General features: G+C 38.6%; 1 long non-coding RNA gene across 2 annotated transcripts in view; it reads left to right on the top strand.

Moving 5' to 3' along the window:
- The window catches only part of LOC140734358 (uncharacterized), a 133,587-nt gene extending 110,500 nt beyond the window's left edge, over positions 1-23,087 (top strand). For both annotated transcript variants that reach the window (XR_012100527.1, XR_012100526.1), the window contains 3 exons: positions 9,841-9,990; positions 19,101-19,336; positions 20,180-23,087. This is a non-coding gene — a long non-coding RNA (uncharacterized lncRNA). The remainder of the gene's footprint in view (positions 1-9,840; positions 9,991-19,100; positions 19,337-20,179) is intronic.
- Positions 23,088-23,547: the final 460 nt, after the last annotated feature.

Genomic DNA, 23,547 nt, shown 5'->3' with positions numbered 1-23,547 from the left:
GGTGTTATTGAAGCAGAATTAAATATACAGTATTTGTCATCATAGAGGCACAAAATAACCTACCAGAAATATTGGACAATCAATGATCCAGAGCAAATGAGGGAATAAACAAAATTAACATTGAGAAAACAAATACGACTTGAAGCTAATGAAACTCAAACCAGAAATCCCGATGGCCTGAATATCTACAAACTGAGTTTCAAAGAGATGACTATGAAAATAATGGATGCTTTGGTTGTCAAATTTTGTTTTTGGAATTCTGGATTGTTCGTACTGATTTTTGTAAGGACAGAGAGAACACAAGTAATTGCCAGTTTGTTGGTCTGATATTGGTATCTGGGGAAAACGCTGTAATTGATAATAAGGACACAGTATCAAATCATTTAGAAAAATATATAATTGCACAGAATTAACCTTAAGTTATGAAAGGGAAATCATGTTTAATTGATCTCCTGGAGATCATTGAGGAAGTGTTCAGCAGAGCAGAAGAGGTGGACCTGTGGCATATTTTTGTTTTTAGAATACTTTGGATAAAACCTACCCTGGAAATTCCAGAACAAGATTAGAACACATAGAATTGCAGGTAATATGGTAATTAGACTGAGAATTGATTAAAGGAGGGAAAACAAAGTGTGGAAATAAGCTGATCCACATCAGGTTGGTAGATTGTGACTAGTGGGGTACCACAGTGATCAGTGCTTGCACTCCAACTACACACAGTCTGCTTGGATGAATTAGCTAAGTGGACTAAAAGCAATATTTTCAAGTTTACTAGTGACATTGAACTAAGTGGAAAGTGGTGATGTAAATAGGTTTCAAGGAGATCGAGACAAGCTGAGTGTGTGGACAACACAATTATTGCGATACAATATAGAAAAAAATCGACAGTATTCACATGATAGATTCATCAGAAATATTGATGGTGAGAAATAGTATTGTTCAAATGAATGTGGATGTCCTTGTACACAAATCCCTGAACACATGTAGGTGCAACAGGCAATTAGAAATATAAAGGTATGTTGACTTTTATTTTAGGAGGATTTCACTCCGAGAGACAATATGTTTTACCCAGAGACCGAGAAAGGCCACAGCTGGAGTATTGAGTGCAATTTTATTCTTCTTACCTGAATATGTTTACAATGAAGGAAGATTTTCCAGGTTGGATTAAACCCAGAGAATGCTGGAAACACTCAGCATTCAGAACTGACAGTTTTTCAATCAGAAACATTAATTTTGTTTTTTTTCCATGGATGCTGCCAAGTATAGTGAGTATTTTTAGCATTTTCTGTTTTTATTTCAAATTTCCAGCATCTGTAGTTTTTTTAAATGTTTGTTTACCAGACTGGGTGCATTGTACGAGGAGAGATTGAGTAGATCTCAATATAGGTGGTTTTTTCAAGCTATACAAAATATTTTGAGGGCTCTTCAGAATTGATATGAGGGGAATTTATCCTCATGCAAAGCAGTCCTGAACTAGGGTCATGGTCTCAAAAAAAAGAGGGAGGCCATTTAAGATAGAAGTACACAGGCATTTCTTTGCTGTGACAGTGAAGCTTTGGAAATCTTTAAGTTAAGAGGGCTGTGGAGGCTCAGTGATTGATTGTGTTCAATATAGAAGCAAATGGATTTCTACACAACGGTAAAATGAAGGATGTGGGGATAGGACAGAAATATGGTGCTATAGCAGAAAATCAGCCAAGACATGGAATAGCAGAATGGGCTTATGGGGTTGAATGGCCTACTTGTATATTTGTTTCTCATACACTGATGCAGATATTTGGAAATAAGGCTGCTACCTGCTTTTGTGTTCTTGGTTTTGTAATGGACAACTAGAGGCTACCATTCTTTTCATTCAGAAAGCAAAGATTTGTATTAGGGCTTGTATTCTGCTGAACTCATGCAGAAACTACAACTGTCAAAGGACTGAGAGATTTGAGGAGTCATAATATTTTACCTCTATTATTATTCTGGCTATTAAGATCATCTTTTGTCTTGCTGTAATCAATGCAGCAGTACAGGCACCCGGCTGAGTGGTACCATGTTGTTAGGTCACATCAGGACCTTCCAACATTTAGCACTGAGGGCAAGAGAACAGCTGTGTAGCAGAAACAAGCTATAAAATGTAAGAAAAACACTGCTAATGCCAAAGGCCAGGCACCGAATCAAATTCAGTCTGGGAAATATTCCAAATTGGATCTCAAACTTCATAGCTGAAGGAGCCCCTTAAAGATCTAAAATAAATCGAACTTTAAAGCTGCTCAGAGAAAAATGCACTCTAGCCTTAGGGCTGAAAATGAAATGAGCTTGTCACTAGAATTAATCCAAAACATGTTTAATTTTCCTAGTTACTTCCAGCACAGCCGATCATCATTAAGAAATTTCTAACCACAGAAGATAACATGCATTTAGTGAATCCTAACAGTCCACAGGTAACAAAAATGTCCCTTTTTATTTTACCTTTAACTATAGAAGAGCACTTTGAAGGGTACAGGTATAATTACTTGTGGCCATTATTTTATGAGCATGACTTGACTGAGTCTGAAGATATTGAAGAGGAAATTCTATTGCAGAACATAATCTTTTACTGTCTTGTATAATTGGTTTCCTGATAAACATGACTTCTGTTCCTATATATATGCAATAGTAGGTAATGGTAAATTGTCAAATGGTTCTTACACAGTGAATCCTCATGCAAAATGGTAATTACATAAATATCATGATTTTCTATCACTAATATACACTTTGTATAGTTCAAATGTAAAAGATGTAATTTAATAGATTGTAAAGGCCCAGCCCTATGAGAGTCTACCAATGAAGGAAGACCATCATTGTACATCAAAAGCTCTCAGGCCTTTAATCTCTGCGTTGTCTTCCTTGGAGCTTGGATGTGGGCAGAGAGTACCCAGGTTAGAGCAATCCGTATCACTGGGTGCCAATTGCTGATCAACATTATGTGCTGTGTTGGAATGATGTGGGCGATCATGGTTTCTATGACCATGATTGTTCCTGGCAAATTTTTCTACAGAAGTAGTTTACCATTGTCTTCTTCTGCGCAGTGTCTTTACAAGACTGGTGACCTCAGCCATTATCAATACCCTTCAGAGATTGTCTGCCTAGCATCAGTGGCTGCATGACCAGGACTTATGACATGCATTAGTTGCTCAAACGACTATTCACGTGACCCTGATCAGAGGGCTAAGCAGGTGTCCAAGGAGGCTAGCAGAGGGAAGAAGTGCCTTACATTTCCTTTGATAGAAACATATCTCCAACCTGCTGCCCTGACATTACAGTAACTATTAGTGCCTTTATTACTCAACTGGAACAGAATTCCCTTGACCTGAAGTAGAGATTGAAATGTTCCATTCGGAAGGAGATTTCATCCTTACAGTTGTGCTTTCTGCGAAACTCTGCAATTAACTGTGCAAAAGAAAACTTGCATAGTCTCTTCCAAGATATCTTTGTTAGAAAATTAATCATTATGATGTTGTACAAAACTGGTGTGATTTTTTTTTGTTTTGTTACCAGTTAGCTGCTTTTTGCACTGCAATTTCACCTCCCTACTAAAGTTTCTGATCACAATGTGCCATTATGTTCAGTGTTACACCCAAAAGAAATCAGGGGAGACATTCATTATTGTGGTCTCCAGTGCTAAAGATATGAAAATGTCAGATACCCATTGTCTGTTTAGTCTCTTTAAAGCCAAGCCATTTTCCATTGAAATCTCACGAAAATATAAGGTTTGCAATATAATAATATTAATTATAACAATTTAGTTATAATTATGTTGATATTTGGTTACAACTGAAATTTATAAGCAAAATGCATGAGCTTTTAAAGAAAAGCATATTTTTTTCTTAATATACGAGAGGTGATTGATAAGTTTGTGGCCTAAGGTAGAGGGGTCAATTTTAGAAAACCTAGCACATTTATTTTTCAACATAATCCCCTCCTACATTTACACACTTAGTCCAGTGGTCATGGAGCATACAGATCTTGGACCTCCAGAAAGTGTCCACAGTTTGAAGTTAATAACTCATCCAGGGGTGATTGATAAGTTCGTGGCCTAAGGTAGAAGGAGATAAGTTATTAACTTCAAATTTTCTGCATAATCACTCAAAGAGTTGACCTGGATATGCCTGTAACGAGAGCTGTATATCTCATCTTCTACCTTAGGCCATGAACTTATCAATCACCCCTGCTGTGGACACTTTCTGGAGGTCCAAGATCCGTATGCTCCACAACCGCTGGACTAAGTGTGTAAATGTAGGACTATGTTGAAAAATAAATGTGCTAGTTTTACTAAAATTGACCCATTCTACCTTAGGCCACGAACATATCAATCACCCCCTCAAATAGGAGAAATATTGAGTGAGCTGACTGAAACAAACAAGTTTTTTGGAGGAATAAAAAGTATAAATATTTAGTGAAGTAATAAATAAGAAAAATAAATTTGGCATAACCATGAAACTAGAATTGGAAGATATTAAAGTAACACACACAAAATGCTGGAGGAACTCAGCAAGCCAGACAGCATCATGGAAAAAAGTACAGTCAACATTTTGCACCTGGCCTGCTGAGTTCCTCCAGCATTTTGTGTGTGTTGCTCGTATTTCCAGCATCTGCAGACTTTCTCTTGTTTGAAGATAGTAAAGGTATGCACAGGTATTTTAGATATAAAATGGCTGAAGGAGATAAAACCAGGGTGTAAATAGAATGCACAATGAAAAGTTTTAAATCATGATCTAAAGTACAAGAGAACAGGAGCTGGAAGAGAACTCCTGGCACCTCTGATTTACTCTCCCATTCAAGTCAAGTCAAGTCACTTTTATTGTCATTTCGACCATAGCTGCTGGTACAGTACACAGTAAAAACAAGACAATGTTTTTCAGGACCATGGTACTACATGAAACAGTACAAAAACTACACTGAACTACATAAAAACAACACAGAAAAAAACTACACTAGATTACAGACCTACCTGGGACTGCATAAAGTGCACAAAACAGTGCAGGCATTACAATAAATAATAAACAAGACAATAGGCACAGCAAAGGGCAGTAAGGTGTCAGTCCAGGCTTTGGGTATTGAGGAGTCTGATAGCTTGGGGGAAGAAACTGTTACATAGTCTGGTCGTGAGAGCCTGAATGCTTCGGAGCCTGTTCCCAGACGGCAGGAGGGAGAAGAGTTTGTATGAGGGTTGTGTGGGGTCCTTCATAATGCTGTTTGCTTTCTGGATGCAGCATGTAGTGTAAATGTCCGTGATGGCAGGAAGAGTGACTCCGATGATCTTCTCAGCTGACGTTACTATCCGCTGCAGGGTCTTGCGATCCAAGATGGTGCCATTTCCAAACCAGGCAGTGATTTGTAGGTACGATTTTGTCATTTTAAAAAAATTGGATAGGTATATGGACAAGAAAGGAATGGAGAGTTATGGGCTGAGTGCAGGTAGGCAAGACCAGGTGAGAGTAAGCGTTCGGCACGGACTAGAAGGGCCAAGATGGCCTGTTTCCATGCTGTGATTGTTATATGGTTACATGATGCAGCTGGTCAGGATGCTCTCAATACAACCCCTGTAGAATGTGACGAGGATAGGGGTGGGAGATGGACTTTCCTCAGCCTTCGTAGGAAGTAGAGATGCTGCTGGGTTTTCTTTGCTATGGAGCTAGTGTTGAAGGACCAGGTGAGATATTTGGTGCTCTTGACGATCTCTACCGAGGAGCTGTCGATGTTCAGCGGAGAGTGGTTGCTCCGTGCCCTCCTGAAGTCAATAACCATCTCTTTTGTTTTGTTCACATTCAGAGACAGGTTGTTGGCTCTGCACCAGTCTGTTAGTTGTTAGCATCATCAAAATGACAATGACTGATTTATGCTGGCATCAACTCCTGTGTTACTTTCCTGTGGCTCTTAATTTCCAGAACTTCAACAATTTATCTGCATCCACCTTAAATACTTCTAATGATCTAGCATTCACACCCCTCTGAGGAAGTGAATTCCAGAGATTCACTACTCTCTGTCATGAATTATTGCTGTATACCTTTATTTTGAATGGACTTGTAGCTGTCCTCTCAGTGGAGAGTCTTGCCATGAGTAAAAAGATATCAACATTTAACCTATCATGACCCCTCAGGATGAAATATGCCTCAGAAAGTTTAGCAATTCCTCATTCTTCTCAGCACTTGCAAGAACTGATCCTGGGATCACTGCACTGCATCTATAAAGGCATCGTTTACATGTGAGCCATCATTGGTTAGGAAGCACATTGGGCTTGAATTGAGATAGGAATAGTGCATTTTGAATGTCCCCAGGTTTGTGCCTGAATATCTGGAAGACTTATCACATAGAGGCCAGACAGATGTATGGTACAGCTTTCATTGACTGGTTTCATTTCACTTTTTGTTAAAGGAGGGATATCACACTGGACATAACACAATATTGTATCACATGATGAAATGCTCTGTTATGACATTGTATAGTGCAGAAATTGCTGGACAGTCTGTTTCTTTCTCTGGAGAAAGCCACAGAAATAATACTATTCTACACAAATTTAATTACATACCTTTACAGTTAGTTTGGATTACTAACTATTTTTCTAGCATCTGGGAGTGAGATGCTGACCATTTTTTTTTACCAAATTAAGCCAATTCCATTTTGACACTTCAAAAAATCCTGTTTCTCATATTCCATCATCTCTTATTTTTCTGGAGTCATATAGTTGTGAAGGATCAAGGTAAGTTGTTAACACTAACAAGAAAACCCATTGTGAATCAATCCTAATTTAAGATATAGCTCTTTTGGCATTTTGTGTTATCAATAATTAAAGGGTAATGATTAAACCAAAACACCTGGAAGACCACATTTAGCAAAGACATTTGAACTTTGACTGCAACAGATATATAGAACAAATCTACTATCAAACTGCAGCAATGTCCAAGGAAACTGAGAGTTATTGTTTCTTGGTTATGAAGCCTCCAGTACTGTTTTTTTTAAAGCTTCATTTTTATTTAGAGGCTGCATCTATAATTAGCACTTTACAATTGTTCAACGTAAAAATAAAATATCATACAGTATGTTCCATTCTTCTACTAAAAGTAGAATGCATATTGTTTAGTGGATGATATGATGGTTGAATGTAGCTCCTCGAACATCTGCTGAGGCCGATAGAATTCCTTTAGGGCTACTTTTGAAGCTTTTTCACTGTTTAGGTATAGTTAAAAATAATTGCTTGCCTTATAAAAAAATCAAAACATGTAATGTTCAAGAAAAACAAAAGGCCTCTCATTAAAATGCTTTGTTTAAAACAGTAATTATACTTCCAATGATTTGAAATTCTTTCTCTTTTCATAAATCTTTAAAGCCTTCATTATTCTCAAAGATGCCATCTGTTAAGGCAATTGGAAAGTGAACAAGAACTCTACAATGTTCTCAATATCCTTTATTTACTTACATCTTTCTTTACACAGCTTGTTTTCTTTTGGACATTGGTTGTTCAGTAATTTGTGTTGTACTTCTCTGTTGTACAGTGAATGCCTGCAAGGTTGTATATGGTGACATATACACATTTTGACAACAAAATTACTCTGAATTTTTAACTTTGATCTGATCACTCTGCAAGGCTGGACATTTTCATGGAAATTATTCTAAATAAGGAAGTTAATATTACATAATTTGATTTTGTGTAGAGCCTTGAACAAAGTAAAATATATAAAATGCTTTATAAGAATGTGAGCAAACAAAATTATGCAATATGAAATGTAAGAAGCTATTTTGATATGTGATTTTAAAACTTGATAAGTTGACCTCACAGGGCAAGACATTTGAGCAGGTAGCATTTTTCTTCAGAATAATGTGACTGAATAGTCATTTCGTCTGTGTGTGAAATAGGATAATGACTAATTCCAGGCCTTTTCACAACACTCTGCAAATGTGAGCGGATACTTCTAGGCTGAACATGGAATTAAGTCATTCCCCATAGGGAGCATAAGAGGCAAACTGACTAAATTGTTCTGGGACAGCTATGTATTAGTAGTGCATTACTTGATTGGAGTTGCCTGATTAGGTACCTCAATTACTCTTAATCTTTCTAGCACCATCCTCCAACAATCACACTAGTTTTGCTTTTCCCTCCCAGACCCCTCCACCACCACCTGATGCCATAGCCCTTCACCAATTGTTTCTGTCAGCCTTCCAATTTAGTCCAGGCCCCACCTCCATCTAATTATTTCCTGCATCTCCATTCTTCAATGAGTGCCCTGATTTCTGCGACTATTCCAGGTCCTGTCACTAATTTTGCTTTCCCCACCCCTTATGCACCACCCCTCAGGTCACTTGACCCAAGAGTGTTTGGTCACAGCTCTCGCTCCCTATGCAAACATGCCCAAAGTTCCAAGCAACACAATTTTCATCATGAGGAACATTTCTCCTCTGATGAAGTCTTTCTGAATGTTTTAACATTTTGGTCAGAGTGGAATGCTCTGAGAGGCTGGTCAAGGACTGCATCTGCAGCATGTTACCACCCACACTGAACCCCCTACAGTTCGCCCACCGACACAACTGATCGACAAATGACGCAAAAGCCACAGCGCTACACACTGTCCTTACCCACCTGGAGAAGAGGGATGCCTATGTGAGAATGCTGTTCTTGGACTACAATTCAGCATTCAACACCATAATTCCCTCCAGGCTTGACAAGAAGCTCAGAGACCTCGGCTTTCATCCTGCCATGTGCAGCTGGATCCTGGACTTCCTGTCAGATCGCCAACAGGTGGTAAGAGTGGGCTGCCTCACCTCTGCCTCTCTGACCTCAACACAGGAATCCCTCAAGGCTGTGTCCTAAGCCCCCTCCTTTACTGTCTGTATACCCATGGCTGTGTCACCACCCACGGCCCCAATCTGCTAATTAAATTTGCTGACAATACTACATTGATTGGCCTTCTCGAAAATAATAATGAGGCAGCCTACAGGGAAGAAGTCCTGACACAGTGGTGTCAAGAAAATAACCTCTTCCTCAATGTCTCAAAAACAAAGGAGCTGGTTGTAGATTACAGGAGGAATGGAGACAGGCTAACCCCTACTGACATCAATGGATCTGGGGTTGAGAGGATGAACAGCTTTAAGTTCCTTGGCATACACATCATCAAGGATCTCATGTGGTCTGTACATACTGGCTGTGTGGTGAAAAAGCACAACAGCGCCTCTTTTACCTCAGATGGTTGAATAAGTTTGGCATGAGTTCCCAAATCCTAAGAACTTTCTACAAGGGCACAACTGAGAGCATCCTGACTGGCTGTAAAACTGCCTGATATGGGAATGGTACTTCACTCAGTCTCAGGTCTCTGCAAAGAGTGGTGTGGACAGCCCAGTGCATCTGTAGATGTGAGCTGCCCACTATTCAGGGCACTTACAGAGATCAGTGTGTAAAAAGGGCCCGAAGGATCACTGGGGACCCAAGTCACCCCAACCACAAACTATTCCAGCTGCTACAATCTGAGAAAAGGTACCATAGCATTAAAGTCAGGACCAAAAGGCTTTGGGACAGCTTCTTCCACCAGGCCATCAGACTGATTAATTCACACTGATACAATTGTATTTCTATGCTATATTGACTGTCCTGTTGTACATACTATTTATTACAAATTACTATAAATTGCACATTGTACATTCAGACAGAGATGTAACATAAAGATTTTTACTCCTCATATATGTCAAGGATGTAAGAAATAAGTTAATTCATTCAATTCAATTATCCTCTTAAAACAGGTTAAGAACAATGGTTAAACAAATGGTTAATCGTTAAAATAGAAATAAAAATAATTATTTGTCAAATTGTGGTTCTTTTCTCAGGAATTTATAAATAATACTACTCCAGAATTTAGTTTGTTTGTTGTGGAATCAAGACTCCACTGAACAATCCCCAAGCATTAAGAATTAGATGTGATCAACATACAGAAAACTAACCTTCCCTACCAAAATTCTTGACCAAGTTTGTACAAAGTAAGTACTGTATTCAATTTTTAATGGATTTTCTGGGTAAATACCCTTACTAATTGTTCTGGTGATGCTGGTTTTGTCATGCAAGATTGACGATATTGACCATATAGTCATATGCTGTATCTTGACATCTGATTACGTTGCCTTCTCACTATCATTTGTAGTGGCAGGCAATTTATTCAAGAATGGGAAGTAAGATATTTCTTCTTGATTTGTGCTAGGGTTGATAGCTGCAATTTAGCATGAATAATGATATAATGTGTGATCTTCTAGATTGAATGTCATTGCTGTAAACATAATTAGACTTTACTGTTGCATTCGTGCTGAAAGTGATGTGAATTAGTAATCTGATTTAAAATAGTTGTCAGGGTTCTGTTATTCATTATGAAAATCTATAACTGCACAGTTACAGAATTTTCTAATCCTTTTGATTCTACTTTAGTACATTCCTGCTCACAGGCACTGAGAGGCTAAGATGTAAAGCTCTTCATCTAGTACAGAAGAGATCACTACCCCAATGTAGTGTGCAGATATACTCCATGATAGTTTGATATCTTTTTGGCACTTTATAGCATTATACTAATGAGAAAATTATCTTTATACTACTTGAATGCACAGTTGCATGAATTTATTCATGTCTATATAAAATTGTTTTCAATTGTTGATTCAGCTAATGTAACAACATTGAAATAATTGAAATGAATTTACAGTGATAATTCAATCAGAGAGATTAAGAGCATTAAACCTATAACTGAGCTGAAAAAGACTCAGGTCCACATCAGTAAAAATGACTTGACCTCGTTATCTAATTTGATAAGATGGACATTTGTCAGACTTAACTTCAAACAGATTTTCTTTCCTGAGAAGATTATGAACAAATCTTCAAGATTTTGTAAAATATCAGGAGGATTACATACAAAAATTTGTTTAATTACTTTCTATTTACCATGTGCAATATGCCTTTCCAACAGAGTGTAATCTTAACAAACGTGTTCAAACTTAGAAATAACATTGGCAGTTTAAAACATTTGCAGTTCTTAGAGTCTAGGATTTGGTACTTGTTTTGCATTTAATAGGTCTTCATTCTTCTCAGCTCCTAAGCTAGCCTTGAACTTGAGCATCAGTTCACTGAACACTCTTGGATGCTACATTGCCACATCATCTTGCATTATGACAGTTTCTTCAATACAAGCTATGTCTCTCCACTAAAACCTCATTGAGCATAACCAATTTGTTCTTCTCAATACCTACAGAATGCTGGAGGAACTCAGCAGGTCAGGCAGCGTTTATGGAGAGGAACAAACAATTGTCATTTCAGGCTGAGATCCTTCAGAATTAGAAAGGAAGCCAGAATAAGAAATTGGAAGGAGGGGAAGAAGTACAAGCTAGTAGGTGATAGGTGAAATGAGGAGGAAGGTGGGTAGGGATGAAGGCATTAAGTAAGAAGTTGGGAGGTGATGAGTAGAAGAGGTAAAGGGCACAACAAAGACTCTTCTTCCTCAGAAAGCTGAAACAGGCCAAACTCCCACAAAAGCTGTTGCTTAACTTCTACAGAAGCACAATTGAAACCATCCTGATCAACAGCGCCACGGTGTGGTATGCCAGCTGCACAGCTGCTGAGCGACAAGACCTGCATCATGTGGTGAAGGTGGCCCAGCGAATTGTCAGGATGGAGCTCCCAGGACTGGACACCATATATTCCAGTAGACTCAGGAGGAAAGCAATCAGCATAACCAGAGATACCACACACCCTGGTCACTCCCTGTTTGACCCGCTGCCAGCCAAAACAAATAGACTGAGGAATGGCTTCTACCCCAGAGCTGTGGCCTCCATCACACCACTCCCACAGAACAATGACTGAAACTGTGAGCACACACAAGGACTCAAATACTTGCACTAACAGCACTTTGTGCATTACTGTGATATTCTGGTGCTGCTGCAACTTATTTTCTGCTACTTATCTATTTAATACTGTTTTTCTATTACTGTCTTGTTTTTATCTATTGCTTTGTTTGATTGCCTGAGAGGAAGTCAAACAGAGTTTCATTGTACCTATGTATAATGACAATAAAGATCATTCAATTCAATTCAATTCAAGAATGAATCTGATAGGAGTGGACAGTGGGCACTAAGAGTAAGAGAAGGAGGAATGTGCACTATTGGGAGGTGATGGGTAGGTGAGCAGAAGATAAAGGATAAGAGGGGAATGGGAAATGGAAACAGAGAGAAGGGGTAAAAGGAAGAAGAGGTCAGAGACTATCCAGAGGGAAAATGAGGTATTGCTCCTCCAACCTGAGAGTGCCCTGAACAGTAGAAGAAGCCATTGACCAATCTCTCAGAATGGGAATAAGCAACTGAAATGAAATGGGCGGCCACTGGGAAATCAGAATTTTGCGGCCGATGGAGTGATGGTGCTCGATGATGTGGTCCTCTGTCTACATTGGGTCTCAACGATGCAGAGGAGGTTACACCAGGAGCACTGCTTATAGTAGATAACCCTGACAGACTAGAGAATGACTATAGAGAATGATGTGCTGTATCTGGAGGCTTGTGTGGTGGTAGGTAAGGATAAGGATTATGGTTGTAGGAGGATGGGTGGACCAGTAATATTTCATAACAAAGGGTACCAAATGTTTTTTCCAGATATATAAAGAGTAAAGAGAGGCAACTGGAAAATGCCACTGGAGAGGCATTGATAAGGAACAAAGAAATGGTGGACGAACTTATTAAGTATTTTGTGTCGGTCTTCACTGTGGAAGACACTAGCAGTATGCCAGAAATTAGAGAATGGCAGGGAGCGGAAGTGAATATAGTTGCTATTACTCAAGAAGGTGCTCAGGAAGCAGAAAGTTCTACACTTAGGTAAGTCATGTAGGCAAGTTGGACTACACCCGAATATTCTGAAAAAGGTAGCTGAAGAGATTCTGGGGGCATTAGTAATGATCTTTCAAGAATCACTAGATTCTGGAATGGATCCACAGGAGTGGAAAATTACAAATATCCTCCACTGTTTAAGAAGGGAGGAAGGCAGAAGAAAGAAAGTTATAGGCCAATTAGCCTGACTTTAGTAATTGGGAAGATGTTGGAATCCATTATCAAGGATGTGGTTTTGGGGTACTTGGAGGCACGTGATAAAATAGGCCAAAGTTAGGATGGTAAACACTAAAGGGAAACACTAAGGGGCAATCTGTTGGCAGATTAGACAAAGGACAGTCAGTGGATGTTGTTTAATTGGATCTTTAGAAGGCCTTTGGCAAGGTGCGGTACATGAAGCTGCTTGACAAGATAAGAGCCCATGGTATTACAGGAAAGGTGCTGGCGTGGATAGAAAATGGGCTGATTGGCAGGAAGCAAGGAGTGGGAATAAAGTCTTTTCTGGTTGGCTCGGTAACAAATGGTGGTCTGCTGGGGTCGGTATTCGGACCACAACTTTTCATGTTTTATGTCAATCATTTGCATGACAGAATTGATGACTTTGTGGCCAAGCTTATGTATATTACAAAGATAGGTGGAGGGGCAGGTAGTGTGGAAGATGTGACAGATGAAATTTAGTGGAGAGAAGTATATGGCCATGCACTTTGATAGAAACAACGAAAGATATACTATTATCTAAAGTGAGGCCAAGTCCGTGGGTATATTTAAGGTGGAAGTTTCCTGATCAGTCAGTGCATCAAAAGGATATGGCGAGAAGGCAGGTGGATGGGCCTGAGTGGGATCTGAAATCAGCCATGATAAAATGGCAGGGCAGACTCAATGGGTTGAATGGCCTAATTCTGCTCCTATATCTTATGGTCTTACTTAAAAATGTCCACTGGCTACTAACTTAAAGAATTTCTTTACAATCTTTCCAAGATTTTAATAAAATCTTTCTAAAAGATTTTATTTTAGGAGTTTAAATATTTCTGAAGATTCCTTACTAGTTACAAAGCTTTGAAGATTAAACAGTTCCATCCACACCTGAGGCATGTTTCAGCTCAGTATTAGCTTTCCGATTTTGTCTCCCATCCCTTTGTGACATCACCTTGTGCTCTTCTGACTCAATTACATCAAAAGACACAGTATGGAGATATTATCTAAAGCGTGGTCCAATTTAATGCCGAAACAATCACTGGAATCAAGTATATGTCTTTTCACATTGCTTGGTAGTTGCTTACTGTCAAATTTCTGGCAAAGTGTTTGCAGCTGCCTTAATCAAGGCACATAGAAAATAAATTTTTTTAACTTCTTGTGGATCATGAAAGGCTTTGTGAATTTTGCAGCCGAGTCATTTACTGCATTCTGCAGCCTCTAATTTTGGTCCAGCTACAGTTATTAGATGCCTAGTCTGTATCTGATTCTGCTTCATTTTGATCAGTGGAGTAATGATGGGTAGCAGTATGCTATTGCACATCAAAGAGAATGCTCAAGCACTCTTGCTGAAGATGATTTATCACCAGGTACTAGAGTAATTTGCCAGTGCAAGTCTGAATGTCATTAAGGCTTTCATGCATATGGGCACAGACCAAATATTTTCTTTCGCTTTTATTGATTGGAGTGAGCTTCTCTGCTGAACTGCAGCAAGGACAGAGGTTTCCTGGATTGTCTAAATACTTGCGATATTACTTGTTGTTCTCAGTGGTTGTCTTCACTTCTTTCCTAGGTGCCTTTTGCCTTTCATTGTGTTCATCTCAGCACTTGCAGGATGCCTTGTTTGTGTAAGAACTATTAAGTCTCTTATTCCCTATTCTGAACTGTCCAGACTATTAATCTGGAATAGACACAGTAGAACGTGTCAGCTGCGCTCATGAAGACACATGGAAAATGATTATTTTCATGGGAAGACGTTGACCATTAAGATCTGACTCCTGTCCAGCACCATTTCACCAATTGTCTCACTACTGAAGTGGAATGGATTCAGAACAGCCTGATATCAAGAGAAAATGGGCTTATTGATGCACAAAGGTTGATGTAAATAAGAGTGATGAATTTTGGGATACGCTGTTTAGGTATGGAGGAAAAAATTAAAAGTAGTAATTTTAAGGATTATTGTTCCTTCCTTGAAACTTTAAAGTATAGCTGCAGGCTTAAAGAATATGGAATATGCATGAAAAAATTCAGCGGAAATGGACCCTAGTTATGATATCTTGTAACTTCTCATTGTGAGGTAGATGGGTTGCCTTGCTGTAGGATCTTGGCTGCTGACTGGTTGATTTCTACCTCCTTTATGTCACCTAGAGACAGGTTTATATCTCCAATTAAACAGACAGACATCAAGTGCTGCCAGAAGGACATCGGCTCAGCAAAAGACAACATTTGGTCTGCCCAAAGCTTGTTGGTCTTCCAGAACTGCAAGAAGTCTGTAAGAGAGTGCTTCCAATTGCAGCATTCCCTGCAGAGGTACATGCTGAGGGATGTATTGAAATTTGGCATAGCCAGTGCAAAGGCTCTATGGGGAAGGCCAACGGTCTGGGATCTTGCCACCACAGGACATGGAGGGGATGGGTCAGGTGGGAAAGCTCCTCAAATATTGACATTGTGTATCATCTCTGGAGACAATAAGTGCTACAGTTTGAAAAAAACTGTACTGAATGTGTTGACCATGAACGTCAAAGCTTTGCAATTTCTTCATTTGTATGCATTTTTCATTAAGAATAAAGTTTATTTTTGAAATATAAAAAATACATCTCTGGTTAAATATTATCAGTTGAGATGTCAGAAGAAGCACTAGTGATAGGAGCTGTCACTGCATGAATTTAGGGTAAGTAAGTATAAGGAGTAATTTCATATAAAGACAAGAAAATAATTTTAAATGTAATCAAAGTAATTGTAACCAAAATTACAAAAATAACTCTGTCATAATGGAATTGAAAACTTTTCAAATGTGCATTAAATGTTCCACTGCCATATGCTATATGATGTGATCACTATATTAAGGAGAATTTGTATCAACCCCACACCAGGCTGGACTGGAGAAGGCTGTGTGGTCCAGCATTTTGCAGCATCTGAGGAAGGTTGAGGTGTCATAACTCAATGATAGCAAAAGAATGAAGGATTTTACTGAGGTTTCCAGGCTAACACATTCTGAAGACCTGGAGAAGAAGTGATGTAACAGACAAAATCAAATTAACAAACGTGAAAGCAATTGCAAAGGTAACAGAGATCAAACATGATGAAGATAAGTAATGCTGAATGGTATTAAGGGGATGAACTAAAGTTTGCAGGAAGGAAGAATTGAAAAAGAGAAGAATGTGGTATTCTTGAATAATGAAGGGACTGAAGGATTAATGGAGTGCTCCATGAATTATGGAGAACGTTTAGCTTGTTATAGGCTGCTCCCACTATTTGTGCTGACTGTGAATCTTATCATTTGGTTCCAATATCCAGATCAGTTAATTGGTATGTTTCCCATCTAGAGAAGGCCAAAGCAGAACCATGGATCATTTATTGTATTCTTTTTCCATTATTTACCTCAAACAGAATCTTTAGGAGAAATAATGGTAACTTTTAATTCTTCGAGATGCCATTGTTGTAAATAATGTCCCTCTAAAGTACTGCTTTCACATTTCATTGTCATGAAAATTCTCAACTGGTTGAGGTAGAATTGAGTCTTTATGAGAGACAAGGGGATTCCTCTAACACAGGGATTCCCAACCAGGGGTCCATGGACTCCTTGCTTAATGGCATTGATCCATGGCTTAGAAAAACTGGGAATCCCTGTTCTAATGGTACCAATTTGTCTCTGGCTCTTTTTTCTCCAATATTCCATTTTCCATTGCTAAATAAAAAAACAAATTAATCTTTCTGAACCTCCTTTGAACTCTAAGTTTACAAATGGTATGCTAACAAATTTTAATTCTGAGGTCAGTTACAATGATCAAACCCAGTTGAAGGACTGTCATGTTTAGCCTGAGACCAGCTGTGGAATTTTGAAATAGAAGGGACAAAACTGGGAGAAATATTCAGTTACTTTGTGCATAAATTGGAATCTAACAAATTGATTATTGAAACCTGTTGAGCAATCTTGAGAATGTCCAATTTGGCCAGATTAAACACAGTAACAAGCTAATATTTTCAAAAAAAATGACAGATGTTTTTGTAAAATGAGAATAATGGAGGAAAAATACTAGAAAGGAAGCTTATGAAGAGAAATAGAACAATAAGAGGTGAAGAAAGGAAGAAATAAAAGATGTAAGAATAACACAAAAACAAAAATGTAGGTAGAAAATGGGGCAGATAATGAGAGACAAAAGTTAGTGAAACATTGAGCAAATGAACATCTGAAAGATAATTAAAATGAGGTCAAGAAAATCGAAATATAAAAGAAAGCATAAAATAGAGAATAACTGATCTTGTAGAAATAATTAAATTGGAAAAATTTCTGAAAGGAAAATGAAAATAGCAAATGGAATGGAGTATGGAAAATAAGAGATCATTAGAGATGTAATTAAAATAAAATGGAATTGAGATCTGTGTTTTAAAAATAATGAGACTTTAAGTCTAAGAGAGTTGTGAAGAACTGAGTGTAGGAGGAGGACATCCTCAGGCTGAAGATTGAACTGTGGACACTTCTTTTTGAAACTCCAGAACTATGTGGCTCACTGACTCCAGCAGTGATCACAGAAGATGAATCTCTGACATGCAATGCAGTTTAGAGGCACTCTGACACAGCAAGGAGCAGAAATAGTATCGAAGAATTTTCTCCCAACATTTATTACAACTTGGGGGAACTGCAGAACCAGAATTTTGTGTAATTGATAGAAAAAATTACTTAAAGGTCCACAGAGGTTGATTCAACTTTCTAACTAAATGCAGAAGAGTTGTCATCAGGATGCTAACCCTTAGTACTTCAAGGGAGAGAAAGGAAAGGAAGTGTCTTCTTCTCTTCTTCTTAATTTGTTCCTTGGGATTGAGAATGATTTACATTCACCCCAGTTTTGAGGATTCTGAAGTATCTTGCAGTAGCTGAAAATATCTTGGCCTTCATCCTCCAAGTATTTGCCCATCTGGTATCAAGCTATTAGATACCTCAAAAAGGCATTAAACTAGTTTGTAGCTGAAGATAAATACCGATTCTTTATAATCCATGTTATGAACAACAATATTGGAAAGAAGAGCAAGATAACATCCTTGAAAAATATCAGCAGTTAAATGCTAAGTTAAATAGCAGGAGCTAAAATGTTGGAATTTTCAGATTTTTGCTTGATCGGTACACTGACTGTAAGGGACATGCAGATTAGGGAGGTGAACACACAGCTAAAAGAGGAAGGAGGGTTCCAGTCGATGGGGCTCTCAAATCTACTTTTGAAAAAAATAACCTTTGTCACTGGGACATGCTGGTTTACACTGTGATGAAGAAGGTATGTGGGAGAGCTTTAAACCTATCAAATAGCCGAATGGAAAACTAGAATCGATCATTGTTTTCAAACAAACAAAATAAAGAGACAATAAAAATATAAAAATTGGACTGGATCATGATTCATCCTATCCCACCCCACGACCTCCATGGCTGCCTTACCTTCTGAGTCTCATAGGATGAATTAAGTGCCAATGTTGCTGCCACAGCTACCCCTTGCATCAGAGTGGCCCATTCAAACCGACTAGAGATCAAGCAGCTAGTCCAGAGGCCTTATTCCTTGACCTACTGTTGACCTTATGACTGCCAACACAGTTAAACCATTTTTTAATAGTTTCTAAATGTTTCTGATAATTAAATTAAAAGGTAAAAGTAATATTACATTTATTTAAATATAATGTTAACTGGTATAAGAGAATTGAAAGTAAAATTGAAAGCAAGTATTTACTTACCTCTTTCATCTAGATAACATCTACAGGTCCAGTCAAAACCTCAGCATAATTGATCTCCATCCTGGGCCAAATGTCAACTATTAATTTCAACTATTCTGCCTATACCTGCAACAATGCAGTCTGGAAATATGGAGCCATTTTGTCCTGGCAGAACCAACCTTGAATATCAGTTGAATGGTTTGCTCTGAGCATTTCTAATTAGAAGACATCTTCTTCAATCATTTTCATAGTAATTGAGAGTAAGCTAATTACAAGGTAATTACTGCCTTATGCATGTCTACTTTACTGTTGATAAGATATAACCTGACAATCCTTCTCTTTTTTCATAGATATTGGGGTTGATGCTGAATTAGACAAACGTTTGATTAGTCCTGGAGCACAATTTTTCATGTTTACATCTGTCATGTAGTCAAATCAGTCACCTTGTATTAAAAAGTCTGCTCAATAGCACATGGATTGAATTGAATTGTGATGTAGGGTCACCAGAGGAGTTCAGGCTGGATCTTCACTTCATAAAATGTTCATGACAGCTTCATCCTTCACAATGGCTGATGGTCTCAGAAAAGTAAGTAAAGGGCCATGCTACGTTTAATGGGCTGGATGGTGCTTATTCTAGTTTGCAAACCATGTGTGAATCCCTGCCCCACTCATTACTTTTGCAAGCCTACACTCACCATGGAAAGGATCAATCTGGAGATTTAGACTCCCTCTTATTCTACAATGTGATTAGGGAACAGATACTTGATTGTAAAACCTTGTTGCTGGCTGCTACTGTCAACAAAATTCCTAATTGTTATGAAATAGAGTTAAGCTAATTAATTTTAAATGAGTGATTAAAACTACTGCATTCTACTAGAAATTAATTATCAATATTAAGAAAAATATATACTGCACTAATAATAGTGACACGCAACAACCTTGGCTGGTGTAAAACTGCGGGGCTGGGGATAAAATGGACATAGCGGTGAGTCTCGTGGTGGGAGATCTTGCCTCTCAGTTCTGTGTTTCAGTGCACAGGCCCAATTTTCAGACAAGCTAACTCATGAGGAGAAGCAATCTGATAGTTCCTTACAGAATTATCAGTCAGAGATTGGTAAACCAGATTCGGAGCAACTCCTTTCACTTTTTTAAGCCTTCTTTTCATTTCAGATGTGGTTTTACTGCTATTGGAGCATGTTATCTACATTCTGACAATGTGTGGATCGGGTGATCTGACACTTTGCTGACTCTGAGAGGGTATGTGGTGAACTACATATACCTGTCTAGACACGCCCCCCCCCCCCCCCCCGCTAACTGTTCCTGTGGCTCCTCCCACGGACCCCGGTATAAAGGCAATTGGAGACACAGCCCCGGCCTCAGTCTCCAGGATGTAGTGTGGTGGTCATTTGCTGCTTGTTCTTTCTTCCAGCCAATAAAAGCCTATATCTCGCCTCACGTCTCCGAGAGTTATTGATGGTGCATCAGGGTACCACCAGACTGTGAGCAAAGCAAGCGACTTGGATGCCAGGAAGCCTGGAGAAGGGATGCAGGCCCATGACTGACTCCATCTCTTGCCAATTAAAGTGCTGAGGAAGACTGAAATCATCGAGGTGGAAGCAGAGGCGAGCGGGTGTTCTGCACTGTGTACCAGCCTCTCGCTTTCTGTTGCCGGAGGAAGGTGTCTATGTGTGGCGGACTCTCTCTCTCCCTCTCACTGCTGCTCCGGAGGGAAAATCCTTATATTTGAATGATCTTGCGCGTACTCTCTCTCTCTCTCTCCCCCTCGATGCTGTTGAACGTTTAGTCAACATAGTTTGTGGATGGTGGGCTCTAATTTACATTTAGGATGTGTTCTAGTTTTCTGTTCACTCCTTTTTTTGTTGCTGGCATGGACAATTTTGAATTGGGGCAGCCTGCAGATAATGAAGGCTGAGCTGAACTAAAATATGCCTTTTGATTATGTGTGTTTCTGCTCATTTTTTGTTGCCCCTTTTGTGCAATTTGTTTTTTTTTTTGCACATGGGTGTGTGTGGAGGGGATGGGGTTGATGTTATTTTCCTTTGACCAGGTTCTATGGTTTCACAGCTGTCAGTGGGAAGACGAATCTCAGAGTTGTATACTGGATACATACTTTGATAATAAGTGTACTTTGAATCTTTGACTAATAATGACAGTGATCCAGATTTAGCAGTCCAATGAATAGCTAACAGTTACCAAATGGTGATTATTTTCAGATGTTTACTGTAATGTTTGAGTAATGAAAATGCATAAGAAAATCCTCAGTTGTCAGATTCTGGCAAGGTATATCTCCATGTTACTTGATAGAATGTCCATAGAAGTCAGGTACATCTGTTCATTTGCAAAGTGACAGAAGATCAGGGGGAGGTGTTTGAAAAAGGCTTTAATAGAAGCAGAGCCAGTTTCACCTATCCAGCGCAATTAGTTTTACTTTCCAAAACAAAAAAAGCAACCATTGCAAAGGTTTAGAAGTAAGAGGCAGCATGCAAGAGAACCCAAGAAAGCAAAGCCTAATACCAATCTTGATGAATGAGGAGACACATAACACAGAAAAACAAACTGAGGCATTAAAAAAGGGAAAGACAAATTAGAGCACAGAAATGATTTTACAGATATTCTGGCCTCAGTTTTCACAATTATGCTGGCTCAGGTTTCCCAAGCTCTAACTTACCATTCATTTTCCCACAACAGAGTCTGATAGTGTAGGACCCTATGTTACCATCCACAAATGTGGAAGTGCCAACCTTGCTAAGTGGGCCTAACCATTCCTATGGCATGATAGCGGTGTTCTTTTTGCTGGTTGCTAGCTGACTTCAAAGGCAGAATGCCAGCAATATCCCAGCTGTTGTGCCGGGAAAGTTGGGATTTGAACTCTCACATCTAGTGTGAGAATACTTACATAATTTCACTGAAAGCTGATTTTACCTATTAAACAGCTAAACTCTAATACTCAGCAGTTCTTGATAATTTTGAACCTTTGAACTGAACAAAGCTTTGTAAAATGTTGGGCTTTGTTGTCTCGTTGATGAAGTTAGTCTTGTTCTACAACAAACAAGTTTTACATTTATTGTTCATGAGGTGTGGATACTGCTAACAGTTTCAAAATTAATTGTTCATAGCCAAATGGTCTCTGAACTGAAAGTTTAGCTGAGAGTGGTAGCCAGATCACTTCACTGATGGACGTTGATAGGTGTTCACTACAGCCTAGCATTTCATGCTCACTTTGGTGATACTAGTCTCTTAAGTCAGTTTTATATAATTGCTTGAGTTTAATTTTGCAGCTACTGAGATAGGATACAAACTTGTGTCTGTGAATGTAAGTCCATATCTAACTACAAGTTTCAGCATTGTCCCTTGGTTCATTCAACTGAAGTTCAAATTTGGTTAGGAGAGACAACTATAACCCTCTACAATTTAATGGGATTTCCTTAACCTTCAAAACAAGTTGTAAAGCTTTCAAGATCACTCAGAAACTCTTGAATTAGAAATTCGAGGCTTAATAATATTATTCTTCTGATTACCCTCAATACACAATCGCTTCTCATCAGCTTTCAGTAATAAATACTGCTGCTTGTGTACCAGGTGATAATCAATCACATCCCATATGTTGTGTACTAACAACGTAACTCAGCTTTGAGTTATAGAAGACTAACAGCTGTTTTGTCAGCTGATCCTTGCTAACACTCCACAGCCTCCTATATCATTGCATGACCACAGGAGTCACATTTTGCCAATGGCTTACATTAACACATAGAGTTTTCACGAATAAAGATGCTTTCTTGGTTTTGGAAATGTAACCTTTCAAACCACAGAGCTTTTTTGTTAAGTTTAATTTTAAAAAAATTCATTCTAAAATAATGATCAGCAAATGCATTGCATTACTTCAACTTTCATCAGCAAAGAGCTAGATTTAAAGAATATTGCAATGAAAGTTGAAATAGTATAATGCATTTGTTAATCATGATTTTAAAGTTAATATTTTTATGAATTAAACTTTTTGGGCTTGTGCAGAGATCCAGAGAGCATTGGGCTTTGAGGTTCTTTAGAACACCTGAATTGGTTATTTGTTGTTCAACAAGAGTCTTTAATCATTTAGAGTTCCTTGTGTTTTTATTGAGTGACTCACTCATTGTAATGCAGTCTGCTGGTGCTTTTAATTTAAGCTTGTTAGTTTTATTTGATGAGCTTGGGGAGTCCATGTACTTGTATTATTTAAGCAATTCCCGACTACTGCTGATCATGGGGTCCTGTTCTTCAGAATGTTATGTCTCATGGTGTCACTCAGCTGAGCCTCTGATGATATTTTGGAATTATTATGAATAAACTCTCATCACCATCTCTAAATCTGAGTCTGTCTTTCCTCTGCACCTGGGTTCTGATATTGCCAATGCATACCATGACAGAATGACCCCACCTAGTGATGGACCCAGTAAAGATTGAACAGTGGCATTTTGACATCAGTTGGCTTTAGGTGAGAAGACCATCTATTCTTACGTGAATGTTCTGAGTTCCGAGCTTCACTAGTCTACATTCTGAGTTTCTCTCTCTCCGTTCCGAGCTTTTCAAGTTGTATGTACCAGTTTCTCATCTTTTAGCTCCTGTGACTCAGGTCTGCATAACAATTGACTGCTTCAATCAAGCTTATCAAAAAAAAATTGTTTGATTCAACAAACCAGCATTCAAGTCAAAAATGTAAATTTTGGAAGAACTTGCCCTTTCCTGATGTTGTGCCTTACAAGTAATGCTACGCCATTGTTAATACCAAATCAATGTTCGAAA

This window comes from Hemitrygon akajei, chromosome 10, assembly GCF_048418815.1.
Source record: "Hemitrygon akajei chromosome 10, sHemAka1.3, whole genome shotgun sequence".
In the NCBI taxonomy this organism is placed as follows: domain Eukaryota; kingdom Metazoa; phylum Chordata; class Chondrichthyes; order Myliobatiformes; family Dasyatidae; genus Hemitrygon; species Hemitrygon akajei.
This window is presented reverse-complemented; position numbering and strand designations above follow the sequence as displayed.